This window comes from Sander lucioperca, chromosome 1 (genome assembly GCF_008315115.2).
Source record: "Sander lucioperca isolate FBNREF2018 chromosome 1, SLUC_FBN_1.2, whole genome shotgun sequence".
In the NCBI taxonomy this organism is placed as follows: domain Eukaryota; kingdom Metazoa; phylum Chordata; class Actinopteri; order Perciformes; family Percidae; genus Sander; species Sander lucioperca.
In genome coordinates, this window is record NC_050173.1 from 45508026 (window position 1) to 45533326 (window position 25301).

Consider the following 25301-nt stretch of genomic DNA (forward strand, 5'->3'; position numbering starts at 1 on the left):
CAGCTCAGGTGAAACGTCCGGACCAATCCTGTCAGCTCTGCTTTAGTAAGACATTTGACAGCAGCATCTGTCCCCTCTGTGCTCCCAACACCACATCTCTCCTTCCCACTCCTCTCCCTCATGTCCCTATGATGCCCTCTTCCAAGGGCGTAGGTTTCGTTTCAAGATCGATTATATTTATTCATTGTTTGCCTATCTGTGTCTTGTACTTTTCCCCCTATCCCTTACTACTGCAACAGTGTGAATATCTCCATTGTGGGATTAATAAAGGATTCTGAATCTTAAATCTTAAATCTGGAGGTCATCACACGTGTTTCGGGATGTTTTTTTTAGGAGTCATGTACATCCCAACAACATCTATTAGCTTTATCTTGTTAAAGCCAAAAGCCCCAAAGTTTAAATCTACATAAATCACATCTGTAGTTTTCACGGCTCTGTTGCGTTCTTTAACCCCCCAATGTAGCACAAGTATAGACACAGTTCTCGTTTTTTGGGGAGTGGGTTATCTTTCATATTTTTTGAGTGGGACAAATCTATCTCTTCTAAATATTGGGGGGGGGGGCATATCCCCTGCAACCCCCCCCCCGAAATCTGTGCCCACGCCCTCTTTTCATCTTCCTCCTCTTTTCTATCTTTGTTGCCTTCTCTCACTCACGTCCTCTAACCTTCCCTTCTCTCCTCTGCATGTTACTCCTGAGGGTTTTCCTCCTGTGTTTTCTTCCTTTACATTTCTTTTTCTTCTTCCTTCTCTGACCTCATCTTGAAACCTCTCTTTAGCCCTTTCTTTTTTGTTTCCTGTCTTTTTGACTTGTTCCTCCCCCCTCTCTACATCTACATCTTTCCTCATCCTTTTTTTCCAACCATGTTTTCTTATCTTTTCCCATGCCTTCTGTATCTCCATTCATTCTTTTTTTTTTAACCGTTCCATCCTCTCCTCTGTCTTGTCTACATTTTTGCCTCTCTGTTCCATTTTTGCCTCCTTTCAATCCAACTTTTTTTTGGATCTTTTTTTCCTTTCCTTCCTTCTGTTTTCCTTTCTTCTCATCTTTCATCTTTTTGTAGGATCATATGACATCAACCAAATCCCTCCCTTAATCTATTTTTCCACCACATCTGCATCATCCTATTTCCCTCTTCTCCCATTTTCATCTCTTGTCATCTCTGCTTTCCGCCTTTTTCTCATCTCTCCTTCGTCCTCTTTCTCCTCCTCCTCCTCCTCTGCCCTTGCCTCTGCGATATTGCCGGCATCTGAATCCTACGCAGCGTATAAATCACCTTTTACCACCGAGAGTCAGCACTCCCTCCTCCCGCTGGCCTGACTCTGTCAGCGGACAGTGGAGGCGGAGCCGATGATGTCACGGGACGCTGCTGTCATGGTATGACCCACTTGGGAAAAACCTCTGAACAACCTGGTCGACTCTTCGTTTCTTTCTGCTTTAAGTGACTAATCATTCTGTCCATTGTGGGGACGTTTCCGTATCTTGGCAGGAACGCCTGTGACATCAACGACTCGTCCTTTTTTATTCCTCCCTCCCTGACTCTTAATATGAAAGGTTCTGTATGGTTCCAGAGAGTGGTTCATTTTGGATTCCTTTCGAACCACAGCAGAGAGCTTTAAAACGTGAAATAAAATGTCATTTGTAATTGTAATTTCCCCTTGCAGGATTAATAAAGTATGTCTTCTTCTTCTTACAGAAACTGCAACATAGTCCTTTGAAATTGTCTTTTGCTCAAAAAGGTTGCACCAAGACAATGCAGAATTATGTAAGACTGAATGACTTTCAAATAACCGATCACAATCAGACTTTTTTCTGAAGGGCAGAGATGGCAAAAGTTTTCACTAACCGTACTCAAGTAGAAGTACAGGTACTTGTGTTAAAAAATACTCTGGTAAAAGTAGAAGTACTGATTTAACTTCTTTACTCAAGTAAAAGTAACAAAGTACAGGCTTGGAAATTTGCTTAAAGTATAAAAGTAAAAGTAGCCTTGCGAATGATATTTTTTATGCAAAGCTACCTGGACCACGCAAATGTTACTAGAGTGCAAGCTGAGAAACTTCAGTGGACATTGAAAAAAGGCTCTTTATATGCCACTGCCTACATACGCGAATGAATGCCGCCGAATCTGTCGAGTCATCTTGTAGTGGTGCGTCAAGTGCTACATATATTCCCATCCAACTGGATTGAATTCAGTATTGATGACGCGAAAAATAATAACGGTAACTCCACTGAAATTATTTGAAACTAAAGTAACGAGCCAATTTTGTAAAATGTAAAGAGTAGAAAGTACTGATATTCGTGTTAAAAATGTAAGGAAGTAAAAGTAAAAAGTGTACAGTAACGAAGTATTTGTACTTTGTTACTTCCCATCTCTGCTGAAGGGGCATGAAGGCATTTTTCCCGCTCATTAGGTCATGTTTTGTTTCATGTGTATTTCTGTATGTTTATGCCACTTCCTGTTTTATTTTAAAACTCACCATATTGTCTTGTTTTAGGTCACTTCACTTCATGGTCTTTGTCTACCTTCCCCCCATGTGTGATTGCTGCACCTGTGCCCAATTGTCTCCCCTGTGTCTATATATATATATATATATACCTGACCCTTTCCTCAGTTTTGTGCCAGTTCGTCTTGTACCGGCTGTGTCAAGGTTCCAGGCTGTTTTTCACTGTGTGCTTCTAGTGAGTTTGTCTTCTGGTTTTGATCTCTGCCTCTGAGTTTTTGGTACTTTCGCCTGTTTTTTGATACAGTTTGTGAATAAACTATTGTACTTTGACATCAAGATGGAGTCGTGCATTCGTGAGTCCATTACCCTGTGTGAGCTTTCTGTCACATGCTTTGAGAAATTCTACAAACTGAAAGATATAAATATTGTCTTATCTATTGATATTATTTAAACTGCCTCATTTGCTCCTGAATGTCAGAATATATTGTTTAAAGGACAATTCCGGCGCAAAACGAACCTAGGGGTTATTAACAGATGTGTACCCACTCTGTCTCTCTCTGGGACATGTTTTCATGCTAATCGAATGAGTTTGGAGATTGAAAGACGCTAGCGCGGACCGCTGATTAGCTTACAATGCTAGTATTCGGGCCACAGGGAACGTAAAAACAAATTGCTATTTATACCACTAAAAAGGCTCAAAATATCACCAAAGCATAATGAGGGTCCCTAAATGTTAACCGAAGCATTGAGAACTTTGTAAGTGTACAGACAGTTTATTAAAAAAAATTATAAAGACACTCGCGTTCATGTTTACATGGCGCCGCCGTCTTGGAAACCAGTCGTGACTTACAGCTGGCGATGCAAACTAAAATCAAAAGCAATTTGCTCAATATATCTGAAATAATCGCACTCTGCATAACTTGTCTAGTGTACTTACTCAGTGGATAACTGTCCATCTGGTCCCTCCGGTCTGGGTCGCCGAAAAAGTTTTAAGTACAGCCCTGTTTATCAGAGAGGGGAAATCTTCAGACTGTACAAAACACTGCGTCTCTTGGGCATCGCGACGCAACAGGTCCCACTCCTTGCAACACAGACACTCCTTCACAATGTCCGCAGGTACACCACCAGTTTCCCGAAGTACGAAGCTGTGTTGCGGCATTGACTACCGGTAGCTCTCTCTCTCTCTCGTAGCCCTTTCACGGAGCTCCCGCAGCTCTTCGTTCAATAAACTGTCTGTACACTTACAAAGTTCTCAATGCTTCGGTTAACATGTTGGGACCCTCATTATGCTACCGTTGAAGTTTGGTGATATTTTGAGACATTTTAGTGGTATAAATAGCGATTTGTCTTTACGTTCCCTGTGTCCCGAATACTAGCGTTGTAAGCTAATCAGCGGTCCGCACTAGCGTCTTTCAAGCTCCAAACACATTTGATTAGCATGAAAACATGTCCCAGAGAGAGACAGAGTGGGTTCACATCTGTTAATAACCCCTAGGTTCATTTTGCACCGGAATTGTCCTTTAAACCAACCAACCAGTAGTTCTCATTTGTCTGCAGAGGGCTTTCATTATTTGCGTGACCACTAAAGGGATTGCGTGTCCGGAAAAAGACCTTTACGTGTATGTCCTCAGCAAACAAATGCCAGTATTAGTACTTTGTTCACTCTGGTATTCTCTGTGAGTAGTTGGAGGTCGCATAAGACAATAAGACAATAGTCTCATTTGGCATATGCAGCCTGTCCAAACCAAATACCCTTTGGGAAACTGTGTTTCTTCAGGGTGTAGCCCTGGCTCTGTCCTATTGCCATGGCTATGCACCATTTACTGGTGCACTTCTCCAAACTGATGCGTCTATATGAGCCTTAGTTTGGGTTTCGCGTGAACATTGGAGACGTGTCTCTTCGAGAAGAAGGCGGTGCGTTAGTTAATTGAGAGGAGTTAAGATATGCAATCAATCGGATGTCTTTTGTATGCACGGAGACGTGGAGGTAGCCTCTCTCCCTCCTGACAGAAACAAAACCCTGATGAACAGGGAGCAGTTTAATGGACAGAGTGAGACAGACAACACTGCAGCTGGCACAGATTAGAAAATGAGATATACAGTACAATAGTATGATTATTATAATGAGTTGTCGGAAGTACTACTTAAGGGAGCCGGTGTTTCAACCCGAACCACAAACGTTTTTCTAAAGTTCAATGCTCATATTATGCTTTTTGGCTTTTCCCCTTTTCTTAATTGTCTTATATATCTTTTTTTGTGCATGTAATAGGTTTACAAAGTCCACCCCAAAGGGACTTACCATTTCCAACAGAAAACACTGTTCACAAACTGCTCCAAACAGCTCTATTGTAGTCCAGCCTTTACTTCAGGGACAAACATGCGTCACTTTGTAACACATGTTATAATGCTTGCCTAGCTGCTAGCATGGCACGCCCTCATACTCTGTTTCTGACTGGCTAGTAGTCCTTACCTAGGTACTGTCAGGGTACGCCCTCATACTCTGCTTCTGACTGGCTAGTAGTCCTTACCTAGCTAATGTCAGGGCACACCCTCATACTCTTCTTCTGACTGGCTAGTAGTCCTTACCTAGATACTGTCAGGGCACGCCCTCATACTCTGCTTCTGACTGGCTAGTAGTCCTTACCTAGGTACTGCGCATGTGCGACTCCCAACAAAGATGGAACAGAAGTGAGAGGTCTCACTCTGTAGCTAAAACAGAGAGCTCAACACACAGGGTGAAAAGAGGAGCTGCAGCAATGTGCAGTACAACAAAAATATGATGTTTTTTGAAAGTTTAAAATTACAAATTGTTGTCCATAAGTTTTTGTACGATATCTTAGGAACCCGTTCATGAATAAAAATGCGTTAGTCTTTGTAAGATGCAAAAATAGACAACGCATATTTTTATTTTATTTTTTTTCAAACACAAAGGTCACTGTTACTGAGAAGTATGTACAGTTTCTAAATTATGTAAATATTTGTTTAATGCATTTGCAGCACCTCAATCACTCTCTGTGTTTTGAAAACTCATATCAAAGTTATGTGATAGGTACACTGATTTTAAGACTCATTTTCAAGCTAGCAGTTGCTAACTAGCATCAAACACAACATGATCTACCTTTGTAGCAGCATCTGCAACTGTTATTAAGGCCTACTTTTTCATGGAATTTTAAAGGTGCCCTGCCACATGGATTTCATTACTTTGTGGTAATGTCTGAAGTTCTACCATGGACCCATTGTTTGTGGAAAAAATGCCTTGGTTACCTTGTTTCAAGCCATTCTAGCGTGGTATAGACATAGGTATATGACTCTGATTGGCTAACAGCTAGCCAATGAGAGCCTGGCTATCAGCATCCTTTACCCAGCGCAACTGGGCGAGCTCATGAATAGTAATGAGCTCAGGCAACATGACGTCAGACTGACCAGCTTTTGTAATTGGCCTGATTTCTCAGCTTATTTCTTTTCAGTAGCTAGAGCTGACAGAGGAGGTAGCAGTTCATTTTCACATTCACAACATAACACAAACACATATGGACCTAACATATTTCAAAAAATACAAGTAAAAACAGTTTTGTGTGGCAGGGTACCTTTAACATTATTTTCTCTACCCCTTTGAGATGATGGAGTTTAAACCCAAAGCCTCAGAGTGCACAGACCCAAATCCTCTGTTCTGTTTGCGCAGCCATTAAATACACAACTTTACACTCACAGTTTTCCTCCCCTGCGTTTTTCTCTCTTGGCACCACTTGGCTCCACATGCACGCTATGTGTGTTCTGTGATGATTAGTTTGGGTCTTTTCACAGAAAATCGTGTTCCCTCAAACACAGCAGACTCTCTTGAATATGTGGGGTTATGCTGTCTTACCTTCTTTACAACCTGTTTAATTTTGGTTGCAATATTCGAGGTCTGCAGCCAAACTTTGTTTTGTTCGTTTGTTTACGTATGCTTACATATTAGTACCTTATACCTACTGGGCTGCCCTATACGTGTATTTCTAAGCCTTTTTATTAAAATTGTATTTTATCTTATAGTTGATATGGGCCTGAACACTCTTTAAGACCAGACATTCTGTACCTAAAGCATCTTTGAGGCCTTTGAAAAATAAATCTGAAGTATCGGATTTGAACCCTGAGCTGCTGCGTCGAGGTCAGAGCCTCTGAACATGGGCGCCCGCTCTACCAGGTGTGCTACCCAGGCGTCCGATCAGGCCATTTCTGTCTTAAGCTTTGGTTATACTCGTGCGCGACACCACAGATCGGGCCTCTGTAGATGGTGCGCGCTACGAGCATGCACAGAGACGTTTATGCTCAACACATTGTCCGAAACACCAAGGGCCGTACAAACTAAATCATCTGTGAATAAGGAAGAAGTAGCAGAGGAGACAACGGAAGGAAAGGAAAGCATTTATTTGCTCTAATTATTCACGTGACTATCATTTATCTCCAAATGGAAATGACTGTCTGTTAGGGCCGCTGCCCCTAGGTAGCTTCTTTGTTCTCTCCTCTCTCCCTCCCTCTGTCTGTCCTAATTGCAGCAGTGGAGTCTGGTGTGTGAGAGTCAGGGTTCCAGCTGCCTCTCATCTACCACAATCAACTTCTGCTTCATGTACCCGGTCATTCCTTCACTCTGCGTCAGATCATAGACCTTACTGCCACAGTTAGTCTCACTCCAGACAAACCTTTGCCTATCTGTTGAAGTCTACTTGTATGTTTGCCTGTCCTGATTCCTGATTCCTGTTCTTGTGCCTCCAGCTGCCACTGGAACCTGACTCCTGCTACTGCTCCACTCCTGCCATACACCAAACCACCACCACTGGACCCCACCGCTAGCCGGCCTACTGTCTCTCTATGACGGACTCGCTTCTTCCCGGAATTCACCTGACCTGTTCTCCACCCTGGAAACCTGGACTTGCCTGTTATATTCACCCTCCTGGCTCTGTGTCTGTCTGCATTTGGGTTCTGTTTATCATTCAAACCTAACGCTGTCTGCCTCTAACACTGTTAAAAACACTCTTGTTAGCTTTGACAAAGACATCTCATTTTTTTCCACACTCTCCAGCAAAATGCTTCTTGTTTTTCCAGTGTGGTGTCTCGTTCTTACACATATTTAAGTCTGTTTGACTCCCTGTGGTCTGAACTTAAAGAATCAGAATTGCACAACCACGCGCTGCGACAACTTGCGGAGCCTTCGCGCTGGAAACGGCAGCCATAGTGACGTAATTTTATGGCAGGAACACCACGCCGGCCGTAAACCTTTCGCCTTAGACGTTAGACTGATCAATTATGTTAATATATAAAATAATAAATGTAATGCTGCCTAAATTACACATTAAGCAATGTAGCACATTTTAAGCAATGTAACAATAAAAACCATGTATGCACCTGAAAAACCTTTGCTGTCAACATTTTTCACTTGTTTTCACTACAATATCTGTCCCTTGCAACTAATACATGATTAAGGTTTATTATGTTATATAATGGTTATGTTTCAGCAGATTAAACACTTGGTAAAGCTTTGGAAAAGTTTTGGCTGAGTAATGATGCCCACTTGATTCATGAGATGGGACATGAAATCTCTTGCCTTCTCTTGCCGTATTTAATCTGCTTGGTACGCCCAACCATCCACCGACCTCTGCCCTTTGACTACAGAACATAATTCAATTCAATTTTATTTATAGTATCAAATCATAACAAGAGTTATCTCGAGACACTTTACAGATAGAGTAGGTCTAGACCACACTCTGTAGTTTACGAAGCCCCAACTATTACAGTGGTTGCCTCAAGAGCAAGCATTAGCAGTAGCTATTGCGACAGTGGCAAGGAAAAACTCCCTTTTTTGTTAGGAAGAAACCTCGGACAGACCCAGACTCTTGGTAGGCGGTGTCTGACGGCACCAGTTGGGGGAGTGGTGAATGGTGGCAATAATAGTCATAATAAAGATAGTGAAACAGTGATCACAATGGTAGTCGTAGTAGTTCATGTCATAGTAGGGTACAGCAGGGCGTTAAGGGGTGTAGTGTGGCACAGCAGCCTGGGTGGACGCGGTTGGACGCGGCAGGACGCAGTCGGACACTGCGGGGAATCGCAGAGCGTAGCAGGGTGTAGTAAGTCCATAGCGTCAGCTGCACCCAGGACCCCGGTGTAGGTGCCACCCAATTCCAAGGCGATGTTCTGGGTGAAGAAGAAGCAAAGGGACTCCGGGGAGAAAACTCCCCAGAGCTAGGTTAGTAACTGGCATTTCTGGGACTAAGATGCACACAAAAGGAGACAAGTGAAAAGAGAGAAGAGGGAGCGGCTCATTGTGTCCTTGGAAGGAGCTTCCCACAGCAGTCTAGAGTTATAATAGCATAACTAAGAGAGGCAGGCTAAAGAGAGGGGCCCTGGACTGGGCTCGTACTCTCCCCTGCCGGAACGGGCTTGTACTTCCTGCCTCCCTCTACTCTACTCTACTATGCTGCAACTCCTCACTCCCTAACTATAAGCTTTATCAAAGATGATGGTTTTCAGTTTATTCTTAAATGTGGCGACGGTGTCAGCCCCCCGAACCCAAGTTGGGAGCTGGTTCCACAGGAGAGGAGCCTGGTAGCTGAAGGCTCTGGCTCCCACTCTACTTTTAGAGACTCTAGGAACCACAAGTAGCTCTGAGTTCTGGGAGCGCAGTGCTCTAGTGGGACAATAAGGTACTAAGAGCTCTTCTATGTATGATGGTGCTTGACCATTTAGTGCTTTGTAGGTCAGGAGAAGGATTTTAAATTCAATCCTGGATTTTACAGGAAGCCAATGCAGAGAAGCTAATACAGGAGAAATGTGATCTCTTTTGTTAGTTCTTGTCAGAACACGTGCTGCAGCATTCTGGATCAGCTGGAGGGTCTTGAGGGACTTATTTGAGCAGCCTGACAGTAAAGAATTACAGTAGTCCAGCCGGGAAGTAACGAATGCATGGACTAGTTTTTCTGCATCGTTTTGCGAGAGGATGTTCCTGATTTTGGCAATGTTACGAAGATGGAAAAAGGCTGTTCTTGAGGTTTGTTTTAAGTGGGCGTTAAAGGATAGATCCTGGTCAAAAATGACTCCTAGATTTCTGACAGTAGTGCTGGAGGCCAGGGCAATACCATCTAGGGTAGCTATATATTTAGATAATGAAGTTCGGTGGTGCTTGGGTCCCAGCACAATAACTTCCGTTTTGTTTGAGTTTAACATCAGAAAATTGTGGGTCATCCAGGATTTTATATCTTTAATGCACGCTTGAAGTTTAGCTAACTGACCGCTTTCGTCGGGCTTAATTGACAGATATAATTGGGTGTCGTCTGCGTAACAGTGAAAGTTAATTGAGTGTTTCCTAATAATATTGCCTAGAGGAAGCATATATAAAGAGAATAGAATTGGTCCAAGCACTGAGCCTTGAGGAACGCCATGGCTAACTTTAGCGTATTTGGATGGTTTATCGTTAATATTAACAAATTGGGATCGCTCAGTAAAATAGGACTTAAACCAGCTTAGTGCGATTCCTTTAATGCCAACTAAATGTTCCAGTCTCTGTAAGAGGATGGTATGGTCAATAGTGTCGAATGCAGCACTAAGATCTAATAAGACAAGTACGGAGACAAGTCCTTTGTCAGCAGCAATTAGAAGGTCGTTAGTGATTTTCACCAGTGCCGTCTCTGTGCTATGATGCTTTCTAAATCCTGACTGAAAGTCTTCAAATAGACTATTTCTATGCAGAAAGTCACACAATTGATTAGCAATTGATAACATCTCCTGAACTAAAAGAAAATGTTGGCTGTGAACATTTTCTACCAAAAGTTATTCTCCAATTTTTTTCATGGGCGTAATTCACAGGAGACAGAAGTTGTTTCTTGCTTGTGTTTTTACTATTTGCATTTCTCAATGTTGTTTTTCACTACTTCTACACTTCCTGTGTTATAAATTACTTTTGTCTTTGCTCTGGGGTCTAATCTACCTTGTTCTCCTTCTGAAAACATATTTTAAATGACCCACCAGCTCGGCTCCTCGCCACATTAGGAAAACATTTTGTGGCATTAATCACTCAGTGCTGACATTGCTTTCACACCCACACTGTAGATGAATCGCTCCGCACGACAAATGGCTGATCAAAGCAGCAAGAAAACTTCCATCTGGAGACTCTGGTAGTTCCATGACCTCCTTTTGCTTTCTCTCTCTCTCTCTCTCTCTCTCTCTCTCTTGCTCTCCATTCCTCTTCCTCTCTCTGCTGACTCTTAAGTGGTCATCAAAGCCAAATCCCCTGGTAATAACAGCACAAGGTACAGTCAGTGGGAAGTGATGGAGCTGGAGTTCCCGAGAAAGAGACGCTGAGAGAGACATGAGATGAGGAGGGAACGAAAAGGCAGACGGAGGAGAGAGAATCAGAAAACTGAGGTGTGGATGAAAGATAATGGAGACAAAGGAGGGGAAGTTGGGAAAAGAGGAGCGGAGAGAAATACTCAACAGGAAGAGAGACCAGCTGAAAATGGTAAAAGAAGACTATGAGGTCATTGGGGAAAAGGCTTATTCGCTCTCTTTCTGAGAGTATAATGATGAGATAGATAGCACTCTCGTGTTGAGGTTCTCTGCCCCTGAACAACGATCCCATAGGTCGTTTGTTCAAGCAGCAATCACGACTCATATTAACATTTATGGTGGCGGCGCCCTCTAGTGGATGTAATAACGACAGGAGCAAAGCAGGAAATAAGGTGACAACGTTTAAGAGTGTCAAATTCTGTGTAAAGCAGGGTTTATGCTGAGGCTCTACACAGAACTTTCGCCGTAGCCCACGTAAGTGGACTGAAGTTTATATTTGCGCGCTGGTGTCTGCGTCGTTTAGGCGTATCTCTTTAAGAGAACAGCAGGGCCGGAATGTGTGCGTGAGGAGTGTGTGTATAGCGAATGACAGAGTGACGGTGATTAGCTTCGGAGCGAGTACCGACTCTAGAGGCATATTGAGAGAAACAAAGTGTCTCCCCTGTTCTTTCTGACCATGGTGGGGAATCTGTAGCAGGAAAAGTTAACCCTCTCCTTGATTTCATGTTGTTTATGGAGAAGGAGAACCAGGAAATGAGTCGGGGGAAATGCAACGCTACCAAGCCACAGCCGAGCGGACCAATCGCAGCTGTTGTTGTACGCCTGCAACGTGTAGTTTTTGAGAGGTGCACGTAAGGCTACGGCGTAGGGTCCGTATCTCCACTTACCTACGTACGTACCAACGGCATCGATTTAACGCAGAAGCATAAACTGGCCGTAAGGGACCGTTGGGTATTTATGGAATGGACCACCGGAGGAAAATAGGGGAGGGTCATGTCTTTTTAATTTTTGCTGAGGGGAGGGTCATCCAACATTTTTTAGTCTGGGTGGAGGGGTCACCCAACTTTTTTATTCATGAAAAGAGCAAAGTTTCAAAGTGGCTTGTTTGGTGCATATTTATCCATGTAGCTCTCAGTTTCGGCCCTCTAGCAGATGGTTCTGACCGCATACGCGGAGTTTGCTGGGGGGGCAGGAGGAGCACTGCCCCCTGGTGGCTCAAACGGGTAATTGCATTGTTTAAAAAAATAGTGGAATAATTACATCTGGCATCTTAAATTACACAAAACAACTAAATGGTGATAGGTAATACATCTGATTTCATATACTGCTTTGGTAAAAAAATTATTACCTGGCTGACGACGGGAGCAGCAGGACACAAAAAAACGAAAATTACTGTTGCACTAGGGAAAAACAAAAGACTTTCACCCAGGCAATGTGTCTTCCTTGAGAGTATTTTAATCCACACCATGATCATTTTTCCTAAACTTAACTAGTCGTTTCGGTGCCTGAACCTAACTCTCGTTGCCGCATAACGCTCACTTTTTCTTGCCTAAACTTAACCGTAATCTCCACCGAAACGATCGCCAGCTCGCGGTGCTCTGTACCTGCTCACAGTCACCTATTCTCGGGTAATTGACCCACCAACTACCACTGACCTGACAGAGCACCACGCGGAGCATCATGAGGAGCACCGTAGCTGGCGTCGCAGAGTTCTGTAGCGGCTAAACACATCTACTAACTGCCGCTGATACGACTGATCTGTCACAGAGGTCTGCAGCGGGCAGCAGGAAGCTCTGTAACAGCTAGCAACCGCCGCTAGGTGTCATAGACCTCTGTAGCCAATGTCGCGTGACCAGTCAGCAGTCTACTAGTCTTCGAATTATATCATACTCTTTAGTGTGCATAACTTTTCTTACAATAATATGACCCCGTTCAACAGAATGCGTTGTGAAAGTTGGAAGATTCTAACTTGAGTTTGTACTTTCAATGACTTGTGAAATTTTTTCTTTTTTTACCGATGCAGGACTTTGATTTGGTGAATGATCTATTTGAGGTTATTTTTTTCTGTTGTGTCAATAATTAAAGCTGTTCTTTTTATACTTTATCATCTTTTATACTTTTTCGTCTATCAAGAGGAAATCTCTTGTTGTTGCTCTGAGCAGGCAACGCTTTAATTGGTTAAACTGAAACATGGTTGCTTAAACTTCACCTTTAGCTAACCTCTCTACGTGGCAAATACAAGAAGCTTACGTGTCCCAACTGATGCTTTTGTCATATTTTCACATTGTCATTTCAAGGCAGAGGATGAAATCTATATTCAAAACCACAGCACATAAGCTGCCTTTTGGGGCCTCTTTTTTAAAAACTTTTTTTTCCCCACACAACATTTCATGAGGCTGTGTCTAACCCAAAGCTACCGAAAGAAAGAGTGGAGACACAGTTTATAGAAGTTAACCGAGGAATGAAACATTCAGAAAGATCTGTGGGAGCTATAGTCGTTAGCTCTGCTGCATACAGAGAATAGAATAATATAATATTTCGATTCTGAGAGAGTCTGCTCTAACGGCAGATTATGAACTGGTCTTAGACCCCGCAGGAGACCATCAGCTTTGATTAGCTCCAACTTCACATTTTCTGAACTGAAGCCACAACTAGCCAGTAGCTATTAGACTATCAGTGCTTTTAGAATTCAAACTCCCACCCGACCCACAACCCAGCTGCCCTTTATATTTAACTTGGTACAAGACTGTATAATTGCATTGTATATCACCAGTGAAAGCCAGGCAATCAGAAGCATGAAATGGCCCTCCGTTTCATTGTAATTCCATTCAGATGGCTGCATTTTGTTTTGTATTACTCTCTTGCAGACCTCATACTCGCTAATTACAAAACTGACTCGGTTTGAGTTCCCAGTCCGACTGTGATATCCATCTGGTACTGTATATACTATAATAAAATGTGTTGGCTGATGCACTTCTTTTATGGCACGCATTCAAGATAGCTTTAAATTAAATTAGAATATAAAATTTGCACTTACTAAATGAGTTAAGTCGGTGTGGATAGACATTTAATTCCCTGAACATTGAATCAATTTCCGCTCTGGCTGACACACTCTCATGTGCAGATCACATCTATCACCTATGGACTATAGAAAAGAAAAAGGTTCAGTTTCATCACTTGAATCAAACTAAACTGAAAGAGAAGAACTGTGAATGAGGGAGAAACACTGAGGAATGGTAATAATAGTATTAATAAAACATGCATTATCAATAAATTAAGAGAGGAGAGGAAAGAAAAAGACAAAGGGATGGTGATCAGCATGTTGAAAGGTAGAAATACCACATATACTACTGACAATTATATATTTTACAATAAGAAAATGACTGTGAGCTATACTGAAGACACACTGTGCAGCAACAAGCCGAGAGAGAGAGAGAGAGAGAGAGAGAGAGAGAGAGAGAGAGAGAGAGAGAGAGAGAGAGCATAAAACAAGAGAGACAGATAAAGAGAGAGATTTGTAGTCGTATAGCCGAAACAGTATTTTTTAAAAGCTCAAGCGAAGAGGGGGAGGAGACAGACAGAGACATAAAGGATGTCATGGAAAGACAAGTCTGCAGGGGAAAGGAAACGAGAAACATTCATTCAGACTAAAAAGGCAAAGAAAGAAAGAGAGAAAGATAGAGAGGGGGGGAGAGAGAGGGGGCTGGCAACAGATGGAGAGCGAGAATGTGAGGAAGAACAGAGGGGGGAAAATGGCAAAAGATTCAGGACAGAGTGATGGAGGAGAGGAGAGAGGGAGATAAAAGTTGCTGAGGGGCCGGCTCTTTTTCCATCCATCTCCTCTGTGCTGCTGCAGAGAGAGCGACGGAGAGAAAGACAGAGAGAGAGAGAGAGAGAAGAGAGGCTGTCACCGGCTCAGCCATCAAGCACGTATTGACAGTACTGCAGCAGACACACACACACACACACACACACACACACAGTACAACGGCAATTACGACAGGCTTAGAGCTCCCGGGCAGGCCGGAGGGAGAGCATAGCGCTCTCCAGCAGCGGTGTACTGTATGAGGTAGGGCTTCCAAAATTGGCCAAAAATGACGTTCGAAATATTCGATCTAAGAAACCACAGAGGTTTGAAAATATTTGCATATCTATTTTTGGGAATTATGTCCATAAGAGGGCAAACCAATAGAATGGGAGACATAACTAACGTTACTTGTGTGACATAAGTTATGTCTCTCCTGCTCACTCTCTGCTATGTGCAGGAGACAGGGCTGGCCGCGGATTACACTGCCGTCATGGAACCATTTGTGATCTCGTCATAAATAGTCTATATCCACGACGTTCCACTTTCGGGATTGTTCCATTTTTGGTAAATCCAGACAGCTAGCTAGACTATCTGTCCAATCTGAGTTTTCTATTGCACGACTAAAACAACTTTTGAACGTACACGTTCTACCAAAACAAGTTCCTTCCTGAGGCTATTTTGCAGCGGCACCGTGGCTCTGCCCGGTGCTTAGCGCCACCCAAGACGATTGTGATTGGTTTAAAGAAATGGCAATAAACCAGAGCAAGTTTTTCTCTCATCCTGGAATGCTGTGTGGACTAGCCAGACCTTCCTCCGCTGCGCTGTGGAAGAAGGTCTCACAAAGTAGGACTAGGTCATAAACAACCTAGTCTCTAGCCGTTCCATGAATTTATCCGAAAATATTGGCGTCGGCTGTAACCGACCAGAAATTTCTCGTTATCTCTGCAATCAGCGATTCTTGATAGCATCTTTGTGGCGTCTTCTTCTTCGCACTACTTGTTTTGTTTACTTCCGATACCGGCAGCCGCCTGATAGAACATCATCAACTTGCTCGCTACGAATTCTCTTCCCAACCGGCTGAGCTCAATTATACAGGCCAACGAACGATCGCGCGAGGCAGATAGCTGCGGCAGTGCCGTTTTTTTAACTCTTTTATAATATTCAAATATTCTTCCATATTCTGTTTTTCTTACTATTCGAATATATATTCAAATTTAGGATATTCGTTGACAGCCCTTGTCTGAGGGGAGCTCCCACAATTCTTATTAGAAAAGGTTGTTTTGTTGTTTGTGGTGCCAATAAGGGCTAAAGTAGGGAGTCAGGCTACCTGACAGGCTGATGTCAAGTAGTGAGGACACAAGTTCAGAGCTCAGCTCTTTTTCCAGAGCTTTCAGCCACTGAGTGTGGCTGAGTTGTCAGAACAAAGTTTTTAAGTCACAGGGAGTCAGCACTTCCTCTTACCGCCGCCCAAGGCACCGTCATTGCATCCGGCGCTTAGCACCGCCCAAGACGATTGTGATTGGTTTAAAGAAATGCAAATAACCCAGAGCATTTTTTTTCTCCTATCCCATTATGTATCTATGGTATACCCAGACATTACTCCCCAGCACTGTGGAGATAGATCCTGCAGTGCCAGACTAGCCATAACCTGACCAACCTGTCCACCTGATCCCAACAGCTGTTTACCTATTTCCTCATTAGCTCCCCAGTTGCCCTCGCTCAGTCTCTCCCTGCCACTTGCTGCTCACCAGCTGCAGTGTCTACACCCTTTCACTGATTCAGTTCTCTGTCTGAGCCTGTAACACTTCCTTACCTGCCTTTGACCTTTTGGAGCTCTTTCTCACTTGGACTGAACATTTGTTGACGACCTCTTACTTGCCACTTGATCGAGGGAAGACCATTTATCCTACACTGCCTGTGTCGCCTGCATTTGGTTCAATGGTTTAGCCTGGCCTTCACTTCCTCTGAAGGACACACGTTCATGGGCTGCATCCTTTGACAGATCTCGCTCCTAAACTGGGACATGACTCATACTGTTTCTCCTTACTCTTACCTCACTTCTCCCATCTATCTTAAAGGACAAATCTGGCGCAAAATGAACCTAAAGGTTAATAACACGTGTCCGAAATTCGACCATTCTCTGGGATTTGTTTTCATGCTAATCAAATGTGACCAGTTTTATCGCAAACCGCTAATTAGCTTATAACGCTAGTCGTCGGGGCATGGCTAAAGTAAAAAGAAATCTCTATTTCTACACCGCTAACAAGGCTCAAAATAGCACCACACTTCCACGGTAGCATAATGAGGGTCCCTACATGGAAACCAAAGCATTGAGAACTTTGTAAGTGTACAGACAGTTTATTAAAAAGATAGTTTATAAAGACAGTACTGTTCACGTATACAGGCGGGCGCCATCTTTGGAAAATAGTCCGACCAGTCGAATGATGAACGCCATGCATATATTTTAATAAACAGATATAATTCATGCATTTCCATGTAATTACATTTCATAAATGTAATTCCTATTGACCCATTGGGAAACCATGGACCATGGGAGATTTCAAGTGACAGTTCAGCTCACGTTGCACAGCGTAAACTGTCTGTACACTTACAAAGTTCTCAATGCTTCGGTTTCCATGTAGGGACCCTCATTATGCTACCGTGGAAGTGTGGTGCTGTTTTGAGCCTTGTTAGTGGTATAGAAATTTCTTTTTACTTTAGCCGTGCCGCGACAACTAGCGTTATAAGCTAATTAGGGGTCTGGGCTAAAACTGGTCACATTCGATTAGCATGAAAACATATCCCAGAGAATGGTCGAACTCGGTACACGTGTTCTTAACCCCTAGGTTCATTTTGCGCTGGATTTGTCCTTTAATAAAGGCAAAACACACCAGCCATGACATAAAGTAGTGTTATCATTTCACTGACACACAGAAGACATAATCAATTTCCAGTAGGCTGGAAATGCTAATCGGGGGGCAAATAAAACAGCGATCATACACGTCATGCTGCCGGGACACCATTATAATTTTCACAGGCTGTTCCAATTAACCATCATACAAAAAGCAAGTAAAGTAATGCACTGTAATTCTTAAGCATTTCACGTATTTTTTGCTGTATGCATCGCATTGACTGCCGCTGTGTAAGAACGCTGTGGCGTAGAAAGGAGGTCGGGGTGGAAGGGTGGATCACTGTGCTTTCAAGCCGCGGAGAGGAGTTCGCTTCCCGGGGAAAACAAAATACTTTCACCCAGGAAATACGTGTTCCTTTGGAGTTCTTTAATCCAAACCACAATCTTTTTCCTAGACTTTCCTAGACTCACGGGGCTCGGTAGCAGGTGTCATGTGACCAGCTGGCGGTCGCCTGTTTTTCGTAAGATATCACACTTATTGGTGTGCATACATTTTCTTACAATACCGTACATACACGTTCTGGAGAATGCGTTTGTTTTTGAATGTGCATCGTATGCCAGCGGTGTATTACGCTCTCTAGGTTCTGCTATATATGCCTCTCTTCTCTCTTTTTCTCTCTCTGTCTCTTTTGTGTTTGGTGCCGGTCCAGTATTCCTCCTTCCTCTTCCTCCTCCATTGTGAATCCCCCTCTCGCTCATTTCCCAACCTCATTCTGTCACTCGCCCGCCCAGCTCGGCTCGGCTCGGCCCGGGCCCACATATACATCAAAGCCACACTATAAAGACGCTGTGCAGCCAGCATGGAGGTGCTATTGGCAGAACTCTAATGGAGACAACGATTTATGGTCCACATAAGGTGCGTGTATGCATTTCTGTGTGCACGGTTGTGTGGGTAGGTGTTTGACGAATCGCACTAAGTGATTTAATGGACCTTTCCTAATTTAGATTGGAGACAAGCTTGTGAAGAATAGTAAAGTTTGAAAGTGAAAAAGAAAAGTAGTGAGGCTCCATCATAACGGGGCTGCACGTGCCATCTTGACATTACTTTATCATTTGGATTTGGTGGGAAAACTCTTGGATTGATTTCCTGCTTCAAACAGCAAGAGAGGGCTGTGCTGAATTCTGCTTCACTTGGAGACGAGAGCAGGAAACGGGTCAAAAGGTTGCCATCAAAATTCGGAGGTTTCAAACATTAACGAATCTGCAGTAGCCTGGGTCATCTTAAATAAGTATTGACATTGATATATTGATTGATGAAGTATTGCACAGGGTTTTTTTGCACATATCTTTGTCTCTTTTGCTAAGCTGCTCTATCTATCTACAGTTGTGTTCAGAATAATAGCAGTGTGTTTAAAAAAAGTGAATAATGTGAATTGTGTTATACCTTTACAGAAAGTGAAGAAAAAGGAATATTAGGCTGTTCAAAAAAATAGCAGTATTTGCATTTTTCTTTACAAACTCAAACATTCACTGTATGAACTGAAAAATGTCTCAATTTGCTTTACTTTGAATCACTGCACTAATATTTAGTTGCATAACCATTCTTTCTGAGAACTGCTTCACATCTGTGTTGCATGGAGTCGACCAACTTCTGGCACCTGTGAACAGGTATTCCAGCCCAGGACCATTGAACTACATTCCACAATTCCTCTGCATTACTGGGTTTGGCCTCAGAAACAGCATTTTTGATGGGGATTGGGCTGGCCACTCCATAACATCAATATTGTTCATCTGGAACCAAGACTTTGCTCGCTTACTGGTGTGTTGTAGGTCATTGTCTTGTTGAAAGACCCATTTTCAAAGGTATTTCCTCGTCAGCATAAGGCAAGATGACCTCTTCAAGTATTTTGATATATTGAAACTGATCCATGATCCCTGATATGCGATAAATAGGCCCAACACCACAGTATCCCCATAACATGATTTTTGCACCACCATGCTTTACTGTCTTCACAGTGTACTGTGGCTTGAATTCAGTGTATGGCGCAAATTTCAACCTATTTTGTACATGTCTTTTTTTCAGCAATGGGACTTTGTGGGGGCTTCTAGCTGATAGCTTTGCTTCACATAGCCTTCTGATCGTAACAGTACTCACAGGTAACTTTAAGTCTTCTTTGATTTTCCTGGAGCTGATCATTGGTTGAGCCTTTGCCATTTTGGCTATTCTTCGATCCATTCGAATGGTAGTTGACCGTTTTTTCCCACGTCTTTCAGGCTTTGGATGTCATTTCAAGGCATTTGAAATCATTTTGGCTGAGCAGCCTATAATTTTCTGCACTTCTTTATATGTTTCCCCCTCTCCAATCAACTTTTTAATCAAAGTCCGCTGTTCCTCAGAGCAATGTCTGGAACGACCCATTTTGCTGAGTATTTCAGTGTGAAATGCACTATAACCAGCATGCACAACATTTGCTTCCTTCCTTCAATATGGACCATAACTGACACCTGTTTCTTCACAGAATCAATCACCTCACTAACTGAACACAACACTGCTATTATTTTGAACATGCCCCTTTCAATTACAGATTCAATTACACAGAATGAGCAGCATGCATGTCATGACTGGTGGGTCTGTTGGTTTTCTATGACTCTACAACACTTACTGGTAAATTATTTGCCATGTAGAAATATTACTTCTACCAAAAAATTTGATTTATGAGGTTAGTGATGTTGGACTGCTATTATTTTGAACACAACTCTATCTATCTATCTATCTATCTATCTATCTATCTATCTATCTATCTATCTATCTATCTATCTATCTACGTATTTATGTCTACCTGTTTAAATTTGGTCACAGATCCACTCATGAAATGTGTTACTGGCAGAATGTTAAAAATACAAAGAGATGGTTAGAAATCTCCTCAGTGACCTTTAAACTGGGAGATAAATACTTAGAAACTTCCAATCCTCTCCAGATGAGATGGTTTTCACCTCACAGTGACTAAATCTAATGGTGCATTCAGGCGGCTAAGTGTCCAAATTGCTGACAAGAGAAAGCATTGAAATTCATGTATGACTTCCATTATTTACATCCTGCAGTGAATTCTTAATTAACATAGATTTGTGATCTGTACAGTGATTGATGACCACCTGAGCTCAAACAACACACACACACACACACACACACACACACACACACACACACACACACACACACACCAGCTGTTTGCTTTAAATTTGGGCTTACATGTTTAAGTCGGGTCATACTTGTTGTCCTGTATGATGTACTTAATCTTGATGTTTACTCACGAGTCATCTCCACTATGGTAACATTTGTTGCTTTTTGGTAATTATGCAAAATAATGAATTTGAAAAGATTCTTGTTTTAATAATGTGATGTTTTTCTTATTATTCCGATGAATTTGGAATATGGACAAGGTAAAAAAGGGTTAGATCTTACAGTTTGAAATTGAGCAAACAAGTGCAGACCAGACGAGGTTTCCAGTACAGGGAGGAGGGATGGACGGATGACTGTGTAAGAAATAGAAGGCGTAGGCTCTCCGACTCCCTGGTCAGTCAATCTTCCACTGTTCATTTTAATGTGTATGCGTGTCTCGTATGTTCCGGTAGATTTTGTTTATTGTATGTACTGTGTGGCACTCTTTGCTGCAAACCTAATTTCAAGGACAATAAAGTCTCAAAGTAGATTTAGTGCGAGAGGCAGCAGGAGAGGTGAGGTGCTAAAGGTGAATCGATGAATAATGGAAGACTTTTGGGAGGCGAGAGAGGGATGGAGCGACAGACAGAAGGAGATAAAGGTAAGGGAAAGAGCAAGACAGGGCAGTCGGGTTTCATGAAATGTTGGCAAATGAGCTCCGTATGTTGAAATGCAAAGAGTATGGAAATGCAGGAATAGGTTTCCTATGCAGAATAGGATCAGAAGGAAGAGACTAAATTGACTGTAAAACATTGCAATAAAACCTCAATGTTTAAAGTTTGGAAGCAACTATACAAACTATATACTGTACCTTCAAAAGAAAAACTGTAAATGTATACCTTTATCTTCAAGGAAAACCTGAAAAAGCAGAGACAGTAATGGCAGTGTCCGGTCTGTTGGTCCGACACTGTGGTCCAGAATGAAATATGCATATTTATATTAGAGATGTTCCGATAGCGATACCAGTATCGGAAAAGTCTCCGATACTGCCTAAAATGCTGGTATCTGTATCGGAAAGTACTGGAGTTTATGCACCAATCCGATACCACGTAATTAAGCCCCGAAGAAAATCTACTTTAAAGTAGTTCATTTGTTCTTTTCCCGTGGATAATAAAATGAAGTTCTGTTGCGTTCATTGTTTACGTTTGTTCATGTTTCACAAAAGGTTTAACCTGAGCCAGACCGTAAAACATTGATAGAAATCATATCACATCCGTACAGGGATAGTAGTATACAGCCGTTAACACATAATAAAATATATGACACACTGGTATCTGATCAGTACTCGGTATCAGCCAATACGCAAGTTCAGGTATGGGAATCGGGAAGCAAGAAATGGTATTGAACTATCTCTAATTCTTTATTTTGTTTTATTTTTGAGGCTGTGCTGGGAAAAAAAAGTAACATGCTAAACAAGATTTTGAAGGAACAGAATATTTGATGAGGAAAGAGAGGGGTGGTGAATTCTGACAACCCTCCAGCATCCCCTCCCCCCTGTTTGAGGTCGGGATTAGCTCCACATCAGTGACCCTGGCGCTGATATGGATTGATCAAAGATACATCAGCAGGGTTGAAGGCTTAATAAAAGCATTTCACCCTCACCCAGTTGCACCACGGAGCTAAAAGACAAAAAAAAATTAATGTAAAGATTGAATCCTGTGCTTAGGGGTGGCTTTTGCCTTACCACACCTCCCTCCTGCAGCTCTGTAAATGCTTGTTGTTTTTTTAATAAAATGTTCCTCCATCCCCGCTTCTTTCTGCAAGACGACAAACGGGACCAGAATAACAATGTCTCGCCGTTCACCGGGCGACTGCTATACTGCCGCAGTTAGCATGCTAATGCTCAGCTTTCATTCATATGTGTATGAATAACAGTCAGCAGTCCGTGCAGTGTCCTATAGCACACACACACACACACGCAGAAGGCTACGCTGCTTGTCGTCTCGGGCAAAGATTGTCCCTCCCAAAACTAAAGTTCATTCATAAATAGAGAGTTCACCTCCTTTGAGTCTTTGCCTGGATGGATACTAAAACAATTCATGAACATTGTGAACTTTGTGTTTACTTTCTTTTTTAATGTCTTGAGAGTTTTTGGACAAACATAATTGATCATCGCACTATGCGACACCGTCTTTAACCCTGGTAACCCTGACCTTAACAATCCCAACTACATGCCTAACCCTTTTGCTAACCGTAGTGTAATTCTAAATGTAACCCTAAAACCGAGGCTCGACCTCTTAATAGGTCTGTACTACCCAACCTTGGGCCTGGTTCGATCTTCCAATCATTCACATCATTGCATGTGTTTTAAGAAGAAGCCCAGTGGGAAGAGGCAAAGAGACAGAGTGTAGCCAAACTGTGGCCTTATTCTGACAAGATAATGGTAATTAATGAGGTTGGGTTCAGGACTCAAATTTGGCAGTGCCGAGTTCAGAGGAGTTGGGTCTGAATGGAAATACTTGACTTTAAAGGAAAGTTGGGTTTATCACAATATAGGTTTAAATTAAGTAGCATTGTCCATTACTTTTGTTAGTCATCATAACGTTGTACTCACCCAACACATGCTCATACAAAAACGACAGTTTTGGGGCGACCTCTAGCTCACCCAGTGAGAGCGTGCGCCCCATGTAGGCTGAGGCCTTTGCAGCGGCCCGGGTTCGAATCCGAACTGCTGCCCTTTGCTGCGTGTCATCCCACATCTCTTTACCACCTTTCCTGTCTATCCACTGTCACTCTGAAATAAAGAGACAAAAGCCCCAAAAAAATAATCTTAAAAAAAAAAAAAGAAACGACGAGTTTATCGATCGATTTACTCCTAAAATGACAAATATGAGTGTTGAACATGTGACCATAACACCAGACCGCGATGACACGTGACAGTTCTATTTATGGGAACGGTCGCATTTTTAAACACATAGTTAACGTTGTGCAATTGATTGAATTGAGTTCAGTTTAGGCAACAAAAAAACTTAGGGTTAGTAAAACAACAGGGATTTGCTTAAAATAAGTCACGTAAAACTACAAAAATTAGGATGTAACGTGACATCACAGACTAAGGTCCGCAGAATCCTGGTAAATTTCAAAAAGTGGCAGTTGACTTTTGTTTTACATGGGACACGAACCCTGGTCTCCTGAATGAAAGTCCTGTGTTTGTTTGACCCATCCCCCACCCTAATATACCACGAGAGTTCACGGCCTAACAGCAAACGTAAATACGAATCGTTATGAGCTGCTTTCATAAACGACCTATATGGCCGTTTTCTGGGCGATGGCGGGTTGACTCACCAAAGTAATTCCTGCGATCTCACATCATTAAAAACTGATCCAACAGAGCAACAAGCGGTCTTTGCAGTTTTTGCCAAATAGCTAGCACTTTCTTTGGAGTTAAAAATTAATCTAAGCACACCAACAATACTGCAAATAATCACTCATTGCACAGGAAAAGTAGCTCAAGATTGAACCAGGAAGTCCATCTGTAAACTGTTGGATGATGATGTTATCAGAACCAATAAAACCGATAGTCAGAGCTAAAAACACAAGATGTAATAGACGACAAGTAGTGAAGATGCGAGCACACAGTAATTTTAGTTTTAGAGAACGCTGACCTTCCCACAGCCTTTTGTAGAAATGAAGACCCAACACAATGTCCTCACTCCTCAGTTTACACTAAAAGTGGTGAGAGAGAACAGAGAGAACACACACTTAAGTAAGTAATGTAGGTATGCACACACACACAGCTTCGTGAGGTACACACATGCATGCTCAAGTACAGGAACAAAGGTAGAAATGTACACGCAACTACACACTCAGATATAACATGCAAACACACATATACACACAGCAATATATATGTATGCACACACACATCAATTCATGCGTAGGCAGACTGAAATGTACGCTTCCACACACGTAGGTATAAAAACACATAAAATGTATGAATGTAACTACACAAATCAAAACATATGCTCATACACATATATATCCATACCTAGCCATGCATATACACATAACTGTTCATTGCATATGGAAACACACACATACATCATATGGACATACCCATACATACAGATACTTTAGGGAAATACACTCAGTCATAGGCAGAAATCTGTGACACACAGGCGCTGATGCAGCTTAATGACCAGAATAATTTAACATAAAGCTTCATACATACACCCCCATCACACACACACACACACACACACACACACACACACACACACACACACACACTGTTCTCACACTCCACCACTCACAGCGCTTAGCCTCCACTACGCCTCTACTCACATGAATTTTTAAAAGAATCACTTTTATTATGCTTTGGTTTTATTTGTGAACATTAACGCCGTGGTGAGTAATACCCCCGTCTGTCTCTGAGCAGCTATTGCGGTGGGGGAGTTTATGAGTGTGCACGCCGCAGCCTGGCACACATTTGCTGAATGTCAATTACATTTGAGCACGGTTGTTGGGTTGCATCTGAAGTTGAAGCCGCGATGCAGAGATCTGACAGCGAGGACGGTGTGCTGCAGTCAAATGTCAGTGTTCTCACAGCAGTGTGTGCTGGAGGGGATTCCTCTCATCACTGAACAGAGGCATGCTGTAGATAGTTGGGAGAGTGCACAAAATAACAGCAGCACCTAAAAATCTAATGCAATCCACTATA

At 42.4% G+C, this 25301-nt stretch overlaps 1 long non-coding RNA gene across 1 annotated transcript; it reads right to left on the minus strand.

The window, feature by feature from the left end:
* Nucleotides 1-216: 216 nt before the first annotated feature.
* Nucleotides 217-23501, minus strand: LOC116062414. The gene is made up of 4 exons (XR_004107954.1): nucleotides 23491-23501; nucleotides 20515-20529; nucleotides 7123-7128; nucleotides 217-280 (listed from the first exon to the last, which is right to left on the minus strand). It is a non-coding gene; the product is annotated as an uncharacterized LOC116062414 (long non-coding RNA).
* Between the last annotated feature and the right edge of the window lie 1800 nt (nucleotides 23502-25301).